Source organism: Pinus tabuliformis, chromosome X (genome assembly GCF_031772625.1).
Source record: "Pinus tabuliformis cultivar Carrire ecotype Pingquan chromosome X, CPIR1, whole genome shotgun sequence".
Lineage (NCBI taxonomy): Eukaryota > Viridiplantae > Streptophyta > Pinopsida > Pinales > Pinaceae > Pinus > Pinus tabuliformis.
In genome coordinates, this window is record NC_142308.1 from 1,250,750,100 (window position 1) to 1,250,771,411 (window position 21,312).

Consider the following 21,312-nt stretch of genomic DNA (forward strand, 5'->3'; position numbering starts at 1 on the left):
GTGGCTGTTAACCTTTGGACAAGACAGAAGAAGATTCGTGCGCCTACCCATTTCTTGATTCAGCAACAGGTAACTCATGATTTGATAAGCAGATGTAGCAGCATCTTGAGTCACTGGAACAGTATGAAAACCACGAAGTCTTTCGATATCACTCACTCCTTCTAACAGCACTTCGGCTAAGAATTGAAAGGGCTCACCAGCGCCCTTTGCAAACTTAATCAACCTTTTGTCCGATCCAATCATTTCTGATTTGTGCTCGAGATACCAGCTCCAAGATTTCTCTACAGAGCTCAAATTGAAGGGTAAGATTTTCTATTTTATGCCGTATTTCGACCAACTCTTCCTGGCTAAAATATTTCCCTGGAGATAATAAAAATGTCCTTGAGTCAATCAACTCCTTGATAACCGCATTGTGATAGCGAGTAACATTGGAAGTTTTCGAAGTGGAATTGTTAGAACTCGAAATCTTGTGGTATAAATTATTCCAGAACAGCTCAATAGTTCGTGCCTTACACGAGCCAGCGTTCGATGCGACACCTGAACCACTAAAACTCGAAGAAATGTTAAAAGAACCCAAATTGCAGACACATATAAACCGGAACTTTAATGCCACCGCAGACAACCGGAAGTTTAATGCCATTCCAAACCCAGGCAACAAGTTTAGAGCCATTGTGGGCTTTTGCATTCTAATGCTGTAAGTCATTTTTGATTTGTTCCATTTGTTTTTGTTAAACGCGAATACCGGAACTTTAATGCCACCGGAGGCAACCGGAAGTTTAATGCCATTCCAAACCCAGGCACCAAGTTTAGAGCCATTGTGGGCAGGACTCGAACCTGCGACACTAAGGCTCTAACCGCTGAGCTATATGCCCATCGCCATAGACTGAGAGTCTGTCTGCCAAAGCAGCGGCCAGATCTCAGACCCAGGACTGGGGACTGACTCCTATACAGGAGGGACTTCTCTTTCCCCTGAGGGTGCCATCTGAGGGTAATGACTTATAAACGATCTTATGCTTTGGAGACCTTAAAGGCCAAGAGTTTAGGAAATTTTGCGGTTTTAGTCTTCGGTGAAACACAGTGTGAGGCGGATTATGCCAGTGTGAAGTGGATTATGAAAGCTGTGAGCAATGGTGTGTCCATATTTTGATTTTGGGCGTCTATGTTTTCATAACAACTCTTAAGGTAAAATGGAATTTCGATGTGCGCAAGAATTGACAGCTAGATACAAATGGCACTAGCAGGCTTGTTTCATATTATTTTTTGACATCATTGTTAGAAGCCACTTGATTACAAGATCGGCCAGGTGGGCATTACTACTGATTTAATTTTGGTTTGCCATGAAGTGAATTGTGCTGTAACTTATCCCACCAACTTCAATTAGAATTTAATCTCGTTGGGAGTTTGGTGTTTTAGGGAGAGATGCCTCTTTTCAGACCATATTAATTTCTTGTTTAATTTAATCTTTTGTGGAATTTAGGCTTCTGTGAATCTTATTAACAGCATTCCTGGAATTTGCCAATAAAAACAATTAAATGGCTTGTTTAAGTCTTGTGCATTATTGTTGACTTTTAATTTCGGAAGAGGCGACTTGTGTAGAATCAGATGAAAGTCATTTGTTAAACTGCTCTTCAAGCTTTACACCGGGTGAGTTGTTTCAACCTAATACCTTACGACCTTCAAAGTTTTAGCATCGCTGAAATATCAATATAATTTACTTCTTGCACATCTATAAAATAAAATTGAGAAGATTTTATTAAATTTTTTAAAGTTGATATTCCCTTATTTTCTTATATTAAATATTTGTGCAAGGTTTCAACTAATTAACATTTCATTGAGTATATATTTACAAATCTAGGATTTTGGGATCAAATTCCACAAAGCAATTCTATATCTGTTTTTCAAATTCCTTCAAGCTTTTGAAAATAAAACCAATAAATTATCAATATAATTTTACAATAATAAAAAACAATTAGAAAGCCTTTACCCAACTCAAATTGCTCATCAGTTAGTCTTGAACCAACATCTCTTATAGAAAAATTCAACAATTCTAATTTAATAATTTTATCGACCTCTCTTAATACTTTTGACACAATTGCTAATAATAAATAAATAAATTTTCAAAAGAAACTTTGCATAGTTTTACTAATATTTTCGTAACTTAAGAGAGTAGTTCTATAATAAACGAGGCTAGAGCAGGGATTTATAACAGTCCGCAGCTTGCTTATATGTTTTGTGTTTTTTTTAAGTTAGGTATATACACACTTATAACAAGATAGTGAATTATTAAAGATATATTTAAACGATCATCATCCACTTGTTATATAAATATTTTTATACAATCATCATCCACTTATTATATAAATATATTTATACAATCATCATCCACTTATGTATTACATAATTCATTTATATAAATATTTTTATATAATCATTATCCACTTATGTATTACATAATTCATCTCATTTCTAAAATAAAAATATTTATAATCATCATATATATATATTATTAGAAATTTATATATTATAATTACTTTTATATTTATTTATGATTATTGTATTTTATATATATAACATTGTAAAAAAATTTATATATATATATATTATTTGTTTTAAAAGAATTATTCACAATGTTTGTTTGGGATAGTTCAATTGACAATGGTTTTGGACATAAAGTCCCACCAAATTAAAAGTCTTTGGTTCAAATCTGAAGTAAGAAGTTAGACATGATAAAGTTATAGTCTTACCAAACTTACAAAAAAAATTATCCACAATAAAAATTTACATCATCATTGTTTTTAATAATATTTTTAATAATATATATATATATATATATATATATTTCCAAAATAAAATATATATAATATAATAGAAATGTCATTCATTATAAAAAATTTCATACATTTAAACTCAAATTTTTGGGACCAATTTCTCTAATTCCATTCGCGATTGCTTTCTAATGTTTTGATACTAAGGTTTTATTAGATTTTTCAAAAGCTATTTGGTGCTTTCATCAAGTATATTTTCATGTAATAAATTTATTTTCCTTTATTGCAATATTAATATCATTATGGATAAATAATATATAGTTTATTATAATAAGTTGTTTGTCACCATAACTTTCATAATGTAATCTCTTGAACTGATTATATTTTCATGCAACAATATAATTTAATGATATCATCATGCATAATAATCTCTTGAACCGAGTATATTTTCATGCAATAATATAATTTAATGATATCAACATGCATAAATAATGTAAGGCCTTCGCAACTCGGGGAGACGAGCGACGGGCGCGCGGCACGACAGGCGCACGATGGTGCGACGAGCGGGCAGAAGTGTGACGGGCAGGCGCTCCTTGGGCAACGAAGTGCGACAGTCATCCGAACCTTATGCGACGATATGCGACGTTTGGATCTAAGTGCGACGATACTCATGAGAGAGAACGACACTTGTGAATAATGCGATGGAGCGAAAGGCTTTATACCACGATTGGAGAGGCTTGCACGATGGAGCAAAGCCGACTTACATTTGGTGATGTTATGGCGTTATAACATGGTTTATGGGGTCGGCCTTAAGGCTGGACACCCCTTAACATTTGAGCAGGCTAGCGTATATATTAGAGGAGGCAGAGCTCATTTGTGACAAGCATCTTCGCTCATCTCTTTCATACGCTTAAGGGGTAAACACTTGCGCAGGTTTAGAGGTAGATACGCATACCTCATGCATAGTCTAACCTAGGTGCGTGGAGGAAGTGGTTTGCAGGTTGAGGTATGAAGGCTTGGTTGTGAGCTTAGTCTTGGGTGAGTCGAAGGCAGGGCAAGGTGTGCCCGAGTGGATTCTAAGGTACGGGTTTTGGTGTAGGACTTGGCAGAGATTTTAGGTGGCTCGGGTGAGCACCATTCTTTGTGCAAGAGGTGCACAAGACTATTGTAAAAGGCAGGTGGCCTATCTTTGTAAAAATTGGTTAAGTGTGAGACTTGGTTCAGCCAAGACACACTTGTTGTAAAATCTGATATTCTTGACATAATATTATTGTTGGGAAGACTGTTCGGGGAGTTGCCCCTCCCTTTATACTTGTGTATTGTTCTCGGTTTATTGTTGATGGTTAATGAATGAGAATGTTCTTTGTTGAAGTATAAAGGATAACATTTTATTCAGTTATAAGAACACAAGTTAAGTAAGTTTATGTTGGAATAGGCGTAGCCCATAAACGTTAGTATTGTTAAAAATAAAGTGTTCAGTGGTGCCGCACCTCGCTACAAGCGGTTGGAAGATCACCGCAAGTGTAGGGGCGTGACAGTTGGTATCAGAGCTCGGTCGGAGCTGGTGACAGGTGAAGCAGGTGCAGATAAGGTTATGGAGAACAGTCTGGGTTACATAGACTTGATGGTTTATGGCAAGACCATTCAAGCTCTGGTAGACACGGGTGCTACACATAACTTTATGACAACACAGTTAGCAAAAGAGGCTGGGCTGACGTCTACTATGGAGATCAAGGCAGTGGACTCTAGAGCTAAGGTGGCAAGTTTGGTACACGATGTACCTGTGTAGATGAAAGAATGGAGAGGTCAGTTGAACTTCATAGTGATGGAGATGAATGGCTTCGATATGATACTTGGGCAAGATTTTTTGAAGGGCAACAAGGCTATTGTTGTCCCCTTCTGTGATGAAGATGTTTCAAGCTTGACTACGATGGAGGATGAACTTGAGGCTGATCAAATTGAACCAGGATCGTGCAGTTTGTCAACATGTATGAGTGAGGTCACTCACATGGAGGAGCCTCATGATGATGAAGTAAGTGATGATACTTGTGTTTCATTTGGGCATTTGGGAGATGGACCGTGTGCAGAAAAGGGCAAAGTCAGTTTGCCAAGGCAAGAGGACATCTTACCATGGATGACTACGATGGAACCTTGTATGGAGAAGCAAGGATTGTCAACTATTGCAGGGCTTGTTGGGGCTACTTGTGACCTTATGGTTGAAGGTGCAAAGGCCCTTGACAAGGGTGGGACTTGATGATCGTTGTGGAGGATTGGGTCATGCTTTAGCCACTTTGGCTAAGTGCCCGGCATGACTCATGTACAGATTGAGGAGGGCACACTTGTGATGTTTTGGGTGGACTCCTTATGGCCGAGACCAAGAGGTAGTCTTGGTGGACACTATGGTGGAGGAGCTATGGTGAAGGGACTCGTGACATGATGATGATGAGATGGTTGGGTGACCGAGTTCACTACACCGGAAGTTGAAGACTTGGGTGGGATGGCCAGATGTTTTGATGTGTCTACTTGGTTGTGGACTACATGGGCAGCTTAGTCATGGACATCAGGATTAAGACTTGAAGACATGGAGCATGGCAGAGACCTATTCAAGGACATTGTGTGGAAGCACTTGTAGAGATGTCAAGGGACATCCTAACAAGGTGCTAGGGCAGGAATGTTATGCAGGAGGACTTGCTAGTGTGACATGGAAACTTGAGGATGGCACATTGTAGATGATGAAGAGGGATTCATGGACCTGAATGGGGCACATCAAGAGTTGGTAAGATTGGAGACTTGAGGATGGCACATTGCAGATGATGAAGAGGGCTTCATGGACCTGAATGGGGCACATCAAGAGTTGAATGAAGACTTGAGGGTGGCACATTGCAGATGATGGAGAGAGCTTCATGGACCTGAATGGGGCACATCAAGAGTCGGTTTGATATGGACAACATGTTGCAGATGAGATGGATGGAGTTTCCATGGACCTGAGCATGGATTATGGATGGTGAGCTTGGTGGCAGTGGTCACTAGGCCGAGACATAGTGGAGAAAGAGTCTCTACATATGTTGCAAGGATGTTTGCCTTGTGTAGAAAGGTCGACATCCTGAATGATGATGATCTTGGTGGAGAGCTACCGAGATGGTATGTTGTCGAGGACGACAACGATTTCAGGTGGACGAGGATGTAAGGCCTTCGCAACTCGGGCAGACGAGCGACGGGCGCGCGGCACAACGGGCACACGATGGTGCGACGAGCGGGCGGAAGTGCGACGGGCGGGCGCTCCTTGGGCGACGAAGTGCGACAGTCATCCGAACCTTATGCGACGATATGCGACGTTTGGAGCTAAGTGCGACGATACTCATGAGAGAGAACGACACTTAGTGAATAATGCGATGGAGTGAAAGGCTTTGTACCACGATTGGAGAGGCTTACACGATGGAGCAAAGCCGACTTACATTTGGTGATGTTATGGCGTTATAACATGGTTTATGGGGTCGGCCTTAAGGGTGGACACCCCTTAACATTTGAGCAGGCTAGCGTATATATTAGAGGACGCAGAGCTCATTTGTGACAAGCATCTTCGCTCATCTCTTTCATACGCTTAAGGGGTAAACACTTGCGCAGGTTTAGAGGTAGATACGCATACCTCATGCGTAGTCTAACCTAGGTGCGTGGAGGAAGTGGTTTGCAGGTTGAGGTATGAAGGCTTGGTTGTGAGTTTAGTCTTGGGTGAGTCGAAGGTAGGGCAAGGTGTGCCCGAGTGGATTCTAAGGTACGGGTTTTGGTGTAGGACTTGGCAGAGATTTTAGGTGGCTCGGGTGAGCACCATTCTTTGTGCAAGAGGTGCACAAGACTATTGTAAAAGGCAGGTGGCCTGTCTTTGTAAAAATTGGTTAAGTGTGAGACTTGGTTCAGCCAAGACACACTTGTTGTAAAATCTGATATTCTTGACATAATATTATTGTTGGGCAGACTGTTCGGGGAGTTGCCCCTCCCTTTATACTTGTGTATTGTTCTCGGTTTATTGTTGATGGTTAATGAATGAGAATGTTCTTTGTTGAAGTATAAAGGATAACATTTTATTCGGTTATAAGAACACAAGTTAAGTAAGTTTATGTTGGAATAGGCGTAGCCCATAAACGTTAGTATTGTTAAAAAGAAAGCGTTCGGTGGTGCCGCACCTCGCTACAAGCGGTTGGAAGATCACCGCAGGTGTAGGGGCGTGACAAATAATGTGTTGAACTGAATATATTTTTATGCAATAATATAATTTCATGATACCACTATACATAAATAATATATAGTTCATTATAATAAGTTGTTTGTCATCCTAACTTTCATAATATAATCTCTCTTAAATTGAGTATATTTTCATGCCCTAATATATTTTATATTTTATTTGAATGTATTAGTTAATGAATAATTAACTTATTTTAATATAGTAACACATGTGCAAATTAACTTATTTATAAGTTTTTCAAGTGACACATGAGCAAATTAACTTATTTATAAATTTTTAAAGTGATGCATGCACAAATGATATATTAAGCATAGAGTCTGTGTTGAACCCTTGTAGTTGATACATGACCTATTAAATAGTTGTTACTGACTATCCAACTAACCTTATTTTGAAGTGATGTATTGTTTGCCTTGTTGTCATATCAGCGTAAATTATAATGTTCCTCTGTCTATTTATTGTGGGCATCTGTTTGCCAGTTAAAAGATGTGACTGTGTTGTATCTTTCTTTGTTAATGTTCTACTAAAATGTTTTATTTTTGAGTACTTCCAAATCAAGTTCAGAAACAACAATCTCAATGGTAACTACTTTCCATAGCTACAACTCACTACTAATACCTTTTGATTTGTATTTCAAATTGAATATCACGATAGCATCATGAGTTTTTAGATTTGTGTTTCATAGCACTTACAACATTCCTAACATATATCTTTGTATATGAGAAAAAGTTTCAAAGCACTAGATTCAAAGTGTATTCAACCAGGTTGCAGTATTTTTAATTTGAATAAATTTAAGTGAACTATATTGATCTATGAATAGAAACAGTTGGATACTTTTGGTTAAATTAGGTGTTATTTTGTGTTTGATTTAGCAATTAGTGATGAAGGTTGCTAATTGGAAAACAATATCACGATTTGGTTTTTAAGTGGGTGGGATAAGGTTTCAAAGTGTAGACAGATGTCCTTAGTGTAAAAGGATATAAGAAATATATGAAAGCAAGTCCCATCACCAACTCTGTCCTCTGGAGTTTTGGTGCTTAGAATCGATTTGCAGTAGTCCCACCCGTGTTCAAATCTCTGGAGGCATCACCCATACACTCGTAGTATAGGAGGATACAAGCAATATGAAAGCAAGTGCCGTCACCAACTTTGGCCTCTGGAGTTCTGGATTTTTGGTGTTTGGAATCGATTTGCAGTAGTCCCTTCAAATATCCGGAGGCATCAACTATATGCCAGTAGTGTAGGAGGACACAAGCAATATGAAAGAATTTCCCATCACCAACTCCGACCTTTGGAGTTTTTGTGTTTGGAATCAATTCGCAGTAGTCCCACCCGTGTTCAAACCTTTGGAGCCATCACCCATACACCCATAGTGTAGGAGGATACAAGTAATATGAAAGCAAATCCCATCACCAAATCTGGGCTCTAGAGTTTTGGTGTGTTTGGAATCAATTTGCAATAGTCCCACCCGTGTCTCTGCTACTTGTAAGTTTGAAGCTAGATTTTGACAGCTTCAAAAGTGTGTTACAGAAAATTTTACTGATACTTGACGTCAACAATAAATTGGGTAGACTGTCTATTTGATTGTGAAGTTACATGCACTTGCAGGAATCATATGAGCTGACACCAAGTGGCTATCTCTAGGATTATAAGTCTCTGCTGGGTTGGAAAAGCCTTCAAACTTAAAAGAAAAAAAAAAATCAAATTGTCGCTCTTCTTCCGCCCTTGACTTAGTTCAACCTTCCAAACAAGATCAAGCACCACTCATAGGTCAGACAATGGCAAGCAAAAGTCAGAAAAGTGATCGAGCAAGTTCTGCAGTTGAGTGCAAAAGACAGCTCATAAGTGTTGTTCCTCAAAGAAATGGAAAGTGGGAAGTACAGATATATGCAAATCATCATAGAACATGGCTTGGCACCTTTAACTCAAAAAAAGACACTGCCTTGGCTTATGACAGAGCTTCCATCAAGTTAAAAGGAAAAGATAGCCCTTGAAACCTTCCCAATAAACCAGTGTTTGAAACAGAGTCATATTTTCGAAATCACTTCACTGACAAAGAAGTTGTTGAAATAATCAAAGATCATTCCTACGATGAAAAACTACAGCAGATGAAATTCCCTCCCAGTTTTACCTAGACCAACAGAACAAGGTGAACCTCTTTAGCATCTTTTGGAGAGTTTACCAGGGTCCTCTATGATGCATAAATCGCATCAATTTTACAAAGTGTTGACTATAAGTGATGTGGGTTCCCTAAACAGGTTGTTGATCCCAAAAGAACATGCACGGAATCACTTATCTATACATTCTTTGATAGTGATAATAAAAGAATGGAAATTCAAGTTCAAGTGCTAGACTAGCTCTCAGAGCTATGTGCTCACCAGCGGATGGAGAAAATTTGTGAAGACTAAAAAGCTGGAAGCAGGGGATATGGTTTACTTCACCCCTCACAGCACCACAGAAAACACCTTTTACATTACAAGTCCTCATTCTCACAAAAATGGAAAATCCAATTCATCTTGCATTTCCAATGATTTTCCTGAGAATTTTTTGGCCATGTCTCCAAGTGCTACTAGTACTGAGTGTCAATTCAATGCCTCAAGAAGGGAGGGACCCTGATGCAATAACTAATATGTTGACCATGCCAATAGATTTCAATGACCTTGAACCATTGGTGAGGGCTCAAGATCGTGAGAGGTTACAAGGAAATAGCATTATGGGCAGTGTAGATATCCATGGCTTGGAAGATGATGAGTTAAAGAAAGAAAAAACAAACACTGGAAATGGTGGCATAAAGCTATTTGGGGTTATAGTTTTCCGCAATTCAATGCCTCAAAAGCTATTTGGGGTTACAATTTTCCACAGTTCAATGCCTCAAGGGAGGGATCTTGGTGCAGTAACTAATACCATGTCAGTGGATTTCAGTTACCCTAAACCAATAGAGTTGGTGGGGGCTTAAGATCGTGAGAGGGTACAAGAAAATAACATTATGGGTAGTGCAGACATTTAGGGCTTGGCAGATGATGAGATAAAGAATGAGAAAATAGACACTGACAATGGTGCCATAAAGTTATTTGGGGTTACAATTATCTCCAAGGGCAACAAAACCTAGTTTACTTTGACAATTCCGAAGTCAATCAATTTTGACTTTAAACTCGTTTAGACTTTTAACAATTGCTAAGTCAAACAATTTTGACTTTAACTACTTTAGACTTTTGACAACTACAAAGTCAAAACAACTTTGACTTTAGACTGTGTTTGGGTTTATATGTGGTGAAATTTCTGGAACAAATTTGACTAAACTATTTTTTAGTTTTTGCAATATGTTGTGAAATTCCAAAAATCATTGTTCAGGACTTAGATTATGTGTGGATATTATTTAATATTTATAGGTAGGGGTGCTTGTTTTGTTTAATATTCTTTCCAAGTCATTTAAGATTTTAGGGAATTGCAATATTTTCTAATAAAATTTGAAGTATTTATGTTCAATAGTCTTGTAGCTTTTATAGTTGATTTTGGAATTGCAGTCTTCTCTGATAAAATTTCAAGTATTTTTGTTCAATAAACCTGCAAATTTTATAGTTGATTTGCAAGCAATCTAGACAATAAACCTATATATAACTTTTGCGTAATTGTAGCATTTCATGTTAAGATTTAAAATTTAGCATTTCATGTTAAGATTTAAAATTTAGCGTTTACAATAATCGTTTATATATGTTGAGCGCTATTTAATGTTCTTATTTTACATGGTTGTAGTGTTTCTATTAAAACAAATTATTATTGAGCACTGTTCACCTGCATAGTTGTCATCTTAATAGTATTTAAAATTACTCTCTTGTTCAATAATCCTACATGGTTTAGTGTTTTACGTCTTTTTGGATTTGGTAATTTGTTTTGACAAGAAAGAATAGAGAGTTGACGAGTCGTTGTAATCGATTAGTTCGATATTCTCATTCACGTTTTGAAATATATATATATATATATATATATATATATATATATATATATATATATATATATATATATATATATATATATATATATATATATAGGAATAATAAATATAAGATATTTGGATTGTTTTTCTATAAAGATTGAAGTAGTTTCTTTTTTATTTTAAGAATAATAAAAATAGGATATTTAGATTTTTTTATTGAAGTTAATTTAGTTGATAAATATTAAGTATTCAACTAATATTTTCCTTCGGAAGGTAATCAATGTTTGTCTATTTATAATTCTGTTCTATCTATCAAGCCAGTGTTCCGAAGGTATTCAATGTTTGTCTATTTATAGTTTTGTTCTATCTATCAAGCCAGTGTTTATAGGTATGATACCAGTGTTTATAGGTATGATCAGGCCTAGAATTCAATTCTCCTTTGCCTGTTAAATGAAAATTAATGCCGTTTTTATATTTTTCATGCCTTTCATTATACGTTCTATGTAAATTTGTGACTGTCAACTTCCTCTTATAGGGCAACTCTCTTTCAAATACTCTTGCATCTCAACTTTCACTAATCTGTGTGAAAGTTCCTTGCTTTTTCCTAAGTTAGCATATGTGCTTAGAAATAGTATAAAACCAAACTTTTAAGGTTTTATAAGGCTTTTCATATTTTTGGGTTAATAGTTTTGATTATATACTTAAATTTTAATATGTGAAAAGCACTAAAAAAAGGTCATATAGTTAAGATGAGGATCCTCAACCATCATTGGATGAGATGGTGTTATGCATCCCTCCAAACATATTAGACATGGAAACCTTGCATCAAGAGAAAAATACTAAATGAAAGTAACTAGTTGTTGAAGAACCATTGCCCATCACAAATGTTTCTTTGGCTAAGCCCAATCATGACACCTTTGATATTTTAGCTAAAGTCTATGATAAGTTGTGTTTAAAATAACAATAATAACGTATATTGTTATTGCAACCATCAAGACATAAACTAATACTTTTAATGGTTTTTGTATTAAACTTTGTGAATGTGATCTCTCTCAAATTTGCTAAGTTCCATCTACAACATGGGAAGAATAAATAGTTTGTTACAACAATGAAGTGGACAGAAGTATGGTCCTCATTGTGAAAGTTTTGAACTAACATTGCTAACTTTTGATAATCATGATTGTAGGCAATGCAGGTTATTTATTTTGACAACAAGGGCAGAATTATGATAACTTTTACAACTAATTGAGGAGCCTTTTATTAAAGATATGAACAATAGTGCGAAGAAATGCCAAGTCAATTTTTTTACATCTCTAAAGACAGGAAAGTGACCAATGTAAACACATTTAAAAGTAGAAAGTTTGTGTACTGTATCATTTGAAAACTAAAAAACAGCAAATGATTCAATTCAAATACATTGCCAAAAGACTAAAAAATACGATGAAAATGTAAATTTAAATGCAAGTGTTCCTAATTAAATGCCACTCAGGCAGACATGAAACAAAATCCAGCCAATAAAACTTTAAATTAAATTTAAATAAAAAATTAGCCAAATTATAAAATTAATTTAAATCCACACTTTACTAACATTTAAGTTAAATCTTAATCCACACATTTCAAAGAGTTGCAAATTAACTTCATACAAACACTTGCAAAGATTCAAAAGTAAAACTAACGATAAAAACAACCAAAAAGAAAAACTCACCTCTGCTGTTTTCGAAGATCAGGGTTGGCGGACACCGTTTTCGAAGATCAGAGGAGAGGAGGAGATTGAATCTGCAAATCAAATATGTATAGCCCTAAAAAAATAAGAAATCTGTGCCTTGCCCTTAAAATTGAATTACCCACCATTATTTATTTTACAAAAAAAAATCATTTAAAATTAATTACACCAAATCCGTCCTTTCTTCTCCATCTGGAATAATCTACGGAGCCGCTGAGGTGAGGTTGACTGAGCCTGTAGTCCCTCATTACCCCCTCAAATTTATGATGGGCAATCGAGATACTTGAACGTCAAATTTATGGTTTGAGATTTTTTTTAACCGTCATTTTATACGCTTGAAAAAAAAAATGTGCCATCAAATACGTTTAGAAATGGAAAAAACGTTCTGGGCAACGTCAAATTCCAGGTCTGGGTATGATGTCTTAATATCTAAACAAAGAGTAGTAATATATGGTTTTAATTATCGTTTAAAAAAATTAATTTGAACAATACTACCAGAGTGAGTGATTGATATCATGCATAATAATATAGTTTATTATAAAGAGTAGTAATATGTAAGTTAATTATAGTTTAAAAAAATGAATTTGAACAATACTACCAGAACAAGTGATTGATATCATACATAATAATATAGTTTATTATAAAGAGTAGTACTAGCATTTGCACCAAATGTTGCAAAGGAAACGCCGTAAGGCATAAATTGAAGAATGCAAATATTTTATTTTTTAAATAAATGAGAATCTAAATATAACCTAGATGTATTTTCCATTGGGATGGAAGAAAAGCATAGATTAAATATATATGTGATATGGTATTGTGATCTAAATATACTCCAGATGTATTTTCCATTGGGATTTTTTCATGTTGGTGTTGATAGTTTGGACATTAAAATGATCTTATCTTTATCTTATCTCATGACCTTTGTTTGAGTGATATTGCCAATTTTCATAGACTCAATCTAATTAAACCTTAAGATGTCGTTTACAAGTATTTAAAGAAAACTTAGTTATTGACAAGTGTTTAAAGAAAACTTAGTTATTACCACCGAACCTTTGAATGTGTGGTTAAACAGGAACTCAACACTCACTTTGAATGTATGGTTAATCACTTTGAATATGTGGTTAATCAAATATGAATCGTTTGCATGAATGTGTGGTTAATCAGGAACTCAATACTCACTTTGAATGTGTGGTTAATCAGATAGTTATTGGCAAGTATTTAAAGGAAACTTAGTTATTACTACCAAACCACTCACTTTGAATGTGTGGTTAATCATTTGAATGTATGGTTAATCAGATAGTTATTGCCAAGTATTTAAAAGAAACTTAGTGAGCCCTTATCCCCAACAACATCCATTATACCAATATCCCTTAAACAACACCAGCCAGTGTCCAATATTTTGGTCCATCCTTTCCATTCTAGCCTTTCTATATGGTTCCAGAATCTATTCTTCTGGGCCGACCTTTCTTGTCCTTCAATTTTGTATAGGAAGGGGTGTTGCAAAATGTAAGGCTCTCGAGCGGGAGGGAAGGAGATGCTTGAACTGGTTGGATAACCAGTTTGTTAACTAAAGGATCAATTTCAACTGCGCAGTAGGCATGTGAGAACCTAATGTAACAGAGAAAAACTTCAAGGACCTAAGCAAAAGGAGGGAGGAGTGACTGCTTGAATCTGTATCCACGTCTGAGACCTTTCAATGGCTCATTCGTGCTTTTGTCAAAAACATGACCACAAATGTTCATTATGTTTAAGAAAACAATAAACCAAAAAAGAGTGACAGAGAAGAGGTTGAGACTGGCTTAGCAAACTCTTGTCAAATGTCGAAAATCGCTAGTCATTGAAACATTCTGGGATAAAATTTTAGATGAATCAGAATTTTTGGCAGAATTAACATATGTTGAAGGAATCAGAGGATCGTCCTCATGTACTTGAGGCGATGGTGATGAATTTTATGTCAAAGGATAAGAGGATCCATAGGATGTGCAAGTAGCAAATGCATGCCATATGGCTGCTACAAAGATAGTTACTCGAGATCTATCTGTAATCTTTGCAACTCCCAACAGGAAAATCAATGAACCAGTGAGCTAGACTTCTCAGAAAACCTATTGTGACAATAAATGTTACATTTGATAGTGGGGTTATGTGCATTATATCCTAATATCAATGTGCCTCTTCTTTGTGTTGTCCATTTTGCAATATCCTAATTCCATGACTATAAACAAGACTCATTGTGTTGGTTGAGAATAATTCCTTTTCTTCAAGCCTGTTCTTGGGTTTTACTTTGGATCTCACTGGATTTGATTGTTTTGTGTGAATTTAGCATGCCCATGTTCATTTGGGCAATGTTCGCACCAGAGTTCATGTACTTTTAAAAGTGCAGATAATTGTTCCACAGACCTAATTCCATCAGAAATGTTTGTGTGATTATTTCCCTGTGCATAATTTGAAGGCGCTTCCACACTTTCCTGCCATGAGTCTCGCATGTATAACCTGTCTAAACGTACTATGAATTGATTCTTTCCAAAGTTCAGACTCTGTAGAAGATTGTTCTCGACGGCAAGAAAATGGAAGTTCATACACTTTTTCAGGAGACCACCAACTATATTTTGAATCTTCAAATGCAAGTTCAAGGTTTGGAATCTCTTGCAGATTTCTAAACTGCGAATTCTGTAGGTCGTGTGGTCGAGTCTGCCTCGCTACAGGACTGATAAGCATCCTGCGCTACATAGGTCTGATATGGTATATACACGAGCTTGCTTGCTTGTCTGTATAATTTTAACTATGCAGGGTATATATGAAGGAAACGAGGATGTAGCTGGTTGTTACCTCGGAATGTTTCTCACTGCATGGTATGGCTATATAAGGTCGATAAATTTACTCTCTATAAAGGTATTGCTCCTCGCTCAAGGAGGCTTGGTGTGGTATCTTGATTTGTGTAAATTTTTCGAGAAATATATCAAAATCTTTCCTGAATCCGGGCCACAAATAATATTGTAATACATTTCTGAACTTTCGCTTGTTTCCTATTTTGGGTAAATAATCCATCGGGAGGAAATCATGAAGTATGTGTTTATCTCTTTCATGTCAACTTTTAAGTTTTCCCTGACCAGCTTTAATCATATTTTTGTAAACATGAAGGCACTAGAACAAGTAAAGGAAAATTTTGGAATATTTTTTTCGTTCAGGAAACTGAGCTGCTGGGTCTTTTTTTTTTCGCATTTAGGTGATGGTGCATAGGCAAAAGTAAAGAAATGAATTTTTTTTTTGGTCTGTACTGCAGAGTAAATATAGGTGTTAGAAGTTGGTTTATGAAGTCCAAAGTAATCAACTATTCAGTTCATTAAACTCAGTTTAAGGAACCAGTATATATGAGAAAATATGCATTCAATAATCAAGACGATTCTAAAATTTTATCAAAAGAATAAAGCAAAAGAATAAGATTGTTAGACTTCTTTCCCATAAAATATCAAGAATGAAATGTTGAACTAACTTGATCACAAATTCTGAAAACAAAGATAAAGAACAAAAAAAAGTAACTTAAAAGCTAAGAAAGAGTCTTACTCATTTTAGTGTTTAGAATTGATTTGCAAATAATCTCATTCATGTACTAAAAAACTCATTGTACAAAATGAAAAATCTCAGAGGATAAATTTCAGATATTTATATTCAACACATGGCCGGGAGTCAAACTAAATCTATGAAAAATGCTCTCTTTCATGGGAGTCTATTTTAAACTAATTTAGAGGTAATTTCTTTTATTAAGCTTCTAGATTCCTTGCTCGCCCACAAGTAGAAATTATGCTAATCAAATTTTGTTCGCAAGAAATTCTCTCTAGGCTTGTAGGGCAAAGATCAGTTAAATTTGGTTTGCGAGAGAAAAATGGCATTGCCACAATAATATAAATTGTAGCAGAGATCTTCATTCATATATATATATATATATATATATATATATATAACGAGTATGTACTATAGAGATTTATTTATCTCAATGATAACTTGAGATTCTTCCTGTTATGACAAAAGAGTAAAATATTTAAAATAGCGCATGGGCTATAGAATTTTATCTGAATTATAACTTGAGATTCTTATCCCACGCTGCATACGATTTAAGTATATGTAAATAGAAAATTAATAGATCAATTTACTTTTAATTTTGACGGATTTGATTACCTATTCCTCCCCACTCTATGCCTTACGGAGTTTTCTTTGCAACATAAGGTGCAAATGCTAGTTATATATACTCTGAAACATCACTAATGCACTAATGCTCTGTAGCTCACATTATTATTATAAAATCTTATTCACATGGTAGAATAACCTTTTTTATTTATAATTTTCATGAAGCAGATGGGCCGATTCAAAGAAGGTGTTTCTATTAAAAAAAGAAAAGAATAAGTAACATTTCTTGACTAATAACCCATTAAATGCAAGAATCGTTGTAGCAAGAATCGTTGTTTTACAAATTGTAAAATAATTTTTGGATATAAAATTAAAAGAAAATTTCAAAGTTTTCCAGTTGAATGTGTTATATCTTTATGACCTTTTTAAATAAATATTAATTATAAAGTTTTTGAAATATAAATTTAAAAAAATATGTACGTTCTACTCGTTAAATGTGTGGGATGGTTCATCATGGAACGGATCAGCGTGTCAAGGTGGCAAGCTCTTCAATACTTAGATGAAACAACTAAAACATTATAGCAGTGGAAGTTTTACACACTTGAAATATATATAGTTATAGTTATTATCTATGGTGCTTGATAACTCACACTTTTCTTCACATCAACTTAGAATCCTCCCCAAGCATCCATAACAGAGCTAAATAAAAACAAAATTGAAGCCATAGCTATCATAGTCGGAGTAGATTTTCTCCCAAGCCTATCCATATCTAATCAAGCCTCGATCTAAAGTTCAATGGCAGTTATTCCTAACGCAGGGTGCGAATTGAAATGAAATGATGCTCTCTAATATGTTTTTCAACTAATTATTTTAATTTTTAATAATGTCTATAAGTGTGGTTTATATTGAAATTGGGCGTTAGAAATTTTTTCAACTAATATATATATGGTTGAAGTTTTAATGAATCTAGAATATTGTTAGTTATATGAAAAAATTTCATTAGGGATTTGTAAAAAGTTTCTCAGTTACAAAACTCATAACAACCAGACACCTCCATTCCCTCACCTCCTCCCATGCCTATTGTAATTTCTTTCGTTTCATTCTTTATGGTTTCAAATCATAGCTTGTAATGAGACTCTTACATGCCACTCCACTTCCATCTTTTACTTTCATGCGACCTATCCTTTATTATTTTATTTACCCTACTCATTCTTTGCCCTATTTTTTTCGCTGCGTAATGATATCAAGTATTTTATTTTTGTTGTGATCATTGTAGTTTCAGACTGCAACTCCTTGTGAAATCTAGGACTTGAGAGGCAAGGATGGCGGCAGATCACGTCCGAGATGGGCATAGAATACCATTTTTTAGGTGCCTCTTGTTTCATGATCGGTATGGATTCTGTGTCTAAAGATATTGATTTGGTATATGCATCGATGGTTTTGATGGTTGTGTGGAATTTGTGACTGAACAGGGTAGTTTTTATGGTCCTATGGAATTTTCCTTGATTTGGCACATGTGTGGATAGTTTTGTAATCCAATTGAACATGATATTTATTTTTACTTTTGTTTAGATTTAATAGAATTTATGGGCTGGTAGAATTCTGACCTGGGAGAATTTGAGGAAGCGCGGGTGGATAGGTCCAGGTATATGTCCCCTGCGCAGATCTGATGGAGAAAATAATGACCACCTGTTCATTAGATGCCATCGCTCTCAACAAATCTGGCAGTTCCTAAAGAAAAGCTATGGATTCAAGCTCAAGTCTTATCCTACAATTTTAGATACGCTCCTCTGGTGCAGCGCACAGAAATTAAATTGGCGAAGGTTATTGATTTCCTCCCTGTGGCACATCTGGAAATGGCGAAACTCTGTAATTTTTAACGATTCTAAATTGGACAGCACAGATATCTTTGTTAAAATAGTTGCTTCTTATGAAGCCCTTCCACTGAAAGTCAATTTCCAAAGAAGAGATGTTCCCTCTCCCCAATCTTTCGAAAACTCTCCCTTCCCAAGCGTTTTTCGACGGTGCAGAACAGCAAGGCTTATGTGGATGTGGTGTCCTGATCATGGTTGATGAAAGCACTCAGTTCTCCTTTCACTGGAACGGGGGTAATGGATCTAATAGTAAAGCGGAGGCCATGGCTCTCGCAGGATTATTATACTTTTGTCTCTTCCTTAATCTACAACATGTTTCGATCTATGGGGATTCGAAAGTTATGGTTGATTGCACCTCTGGTAAGATCCATATCACTGCAGCTCACTTGAATGGCTGGATGGGCAGGATTAGATACTACTGGGATTCCATGGATGGCAGCACTATTCATCACATTCGCAGAAACAAAAATTATATGGCTGATTCTCTGTCTAAAGCAGGGCTACAGGAGACTACTGGTTCTTGTTTTTTGCAGGTCCTTTGTGAAGGAATTAGCTATCATATACAGGAGTTCAATATGCCGGACTTCTAGTTTGTATATGAGTTCAATATGCCGGACTTCTAGTTTTCTTTGCTCTTACTCATAACAGGTTTTCTTGGACGAGTCTATGATCTTTATGTGGATGTTTTTCTTGATTTTTGGATGGGATTCACGATGTTCACTGTACACCATATGCTTTCTGGTTCTCATATGTTGAAGTTATGTTTTGGTAAATGTATCAGTCATTTCCTCCCTGATTTTTCACTGGATGCACCCATGCTCTCTTAAATGGGAGTACACATGATGTAAATTTTGATCTTTATATCCCTCATATAAATATAATCAGCTTTTTCTTTCTGAAAAAAAAAAAAAGAATTTATGGGCTGGTAAGGTTCAGAGCCCCCAATTTTTTGATATGTGGAATCTACCTCCGAATTTTAAATACAACGTTTACATGGCTTCAAATTCAAATTTTGGTTTAAAGGAAGCACTACACATTTTTATTTATTTGATACTGATTTTATTGGGCATAAGATAGAGGTTTTGATATTATATACCAACAATGATATGTGTGGGAATATGCCTTTGAACACGGTTAATGGGACAGGTTACCAATTCATTTTAAATATAATATTTAGATGGCTTCCATATTAATTTTTTGTTTAAAGAAAGGACTACTATTTTTTATTTATTCAATAGTGATTTTATTGCGGATAAAGTAGAGGTGTCGATTTTATTTACCAACAATGATATATGTTGCTCCATTTCTGGTAAATGTAATTTGGGACCTAGGAATAGTCGACAGTGCAAAGAAATGAGGTCATAGGTAATTGATTTTTTATTCACTTATTGCTTCGCCTACTAAAATGTCCAAATAACCATGTAGCTAAAGAACCAATCAAGACCATAGAAGTGTTTCAATGCACAACAGAACTCGGAGGTGAAAATAAGGCAACTCAACTAATATCGAGAAAAATCAATCAAAGTGCAGTGCATTGGTTGATTGTCTGAATTCAATGCTAGAGAACATTTGGCTTAGAGTACAAGAAATACTCCTGATTTTCCAAATTCAATCTTTTTTCCATAGATATTAGTGTCCAATATTATTGTTTAATTGCTTTGAAAAAAAAACGGAAGTTTAATTAAAATATATACCCCTACGTCTAAATATATGGAATATCACCATTTCCTCCATATCACTGAATCTAAATATCTCTCATATTTCTCCCTTTCTTCCATATCACTGAATCTAAATATATCTTATATTTCTCCCTTTCCTCAATCACTAAATCTAAATATGTCTCCCTTTCTTCATCCCATCTTTGGAATGTCTCCCTTTCTTTTATAAATGCCTATGTAATAATTCTTTTGTACTCTAAGCCAAATGTTCTCTAGCATTGAACTTGTTGAATAAAAAAGAATTATTACATAACAAAATGCAATCTTTTACAGCTTCTAAAAGAATCCCCACACTACCAATGCTACAATGTGCTTATGCTGATCTTAATTAAGTGATAACACGATAGGAAGTTCACATAATTTGTGCATTATATAGAAGACTAAACTCTGTAAAATCAAGTAGTAAAAGACGTCTTCGGTGAGAATATTTATACTTGTCAGATGGAACTTGACACACCCTACAAAAGCAAAAGTAATTTGGACAAGACGTAGTCAGGCACTTTTGAATAGCATTTTTCAGAAAATACTGGATACAAGCCCAAGCAATCAAGTATAAGATAACCATGGAAAACAGGGCATATACAGATTTCAGCCAACATAACCATCTTATCAGAAATTCTAAATTTATAGCGAGTTCGTATGTAAAGTTTTAGCCAACAGAACCATTTTACCAAAAAACTCTCAATTTACAGCGAATTCACATGTAAAAATTTCAGCCAACAGAACCATCCTACCAAAAACTTTCTCAATTTATAGCGATGAAGCCTCTAACTTGCCTATGACAATTGTTTCAGGACTTTAGTGCATAGAACTTCAAATTTTACATCATTCTAAACAACATTATGAGGAGGTTCAAATTTTACCTCAAAAGCCTTTACCTGACATTTACATGCACCAAATGTAGGCCCCACCTAACAAGGGCCTTTTAGTGGATACAAT

At 35.5% G+C, this 21,312-nt stretch overlaps 1 long non-coding RNA gene across 1 annotated transcript; it reads left to right on the top strand.

Moving 5' to 3' along the window:
* The first annotated feature begins 17,988 nt into the window (after positions 1-17,988).
* Positions 17,989-19,474, top strand: LOC149144511 (uncharacterized). Its single transcript, XR_016264676.1, has 2 exons — positions 17,989-18,171; positions 18,354-19,474. It is a non-coding gene; the product is annotated as an uncharacterized LOC149144511 (long non-coding RNA).
* The last annotated feature ends 1,838 nt before the right edge of the window (positions 19,475-21,312 follow it).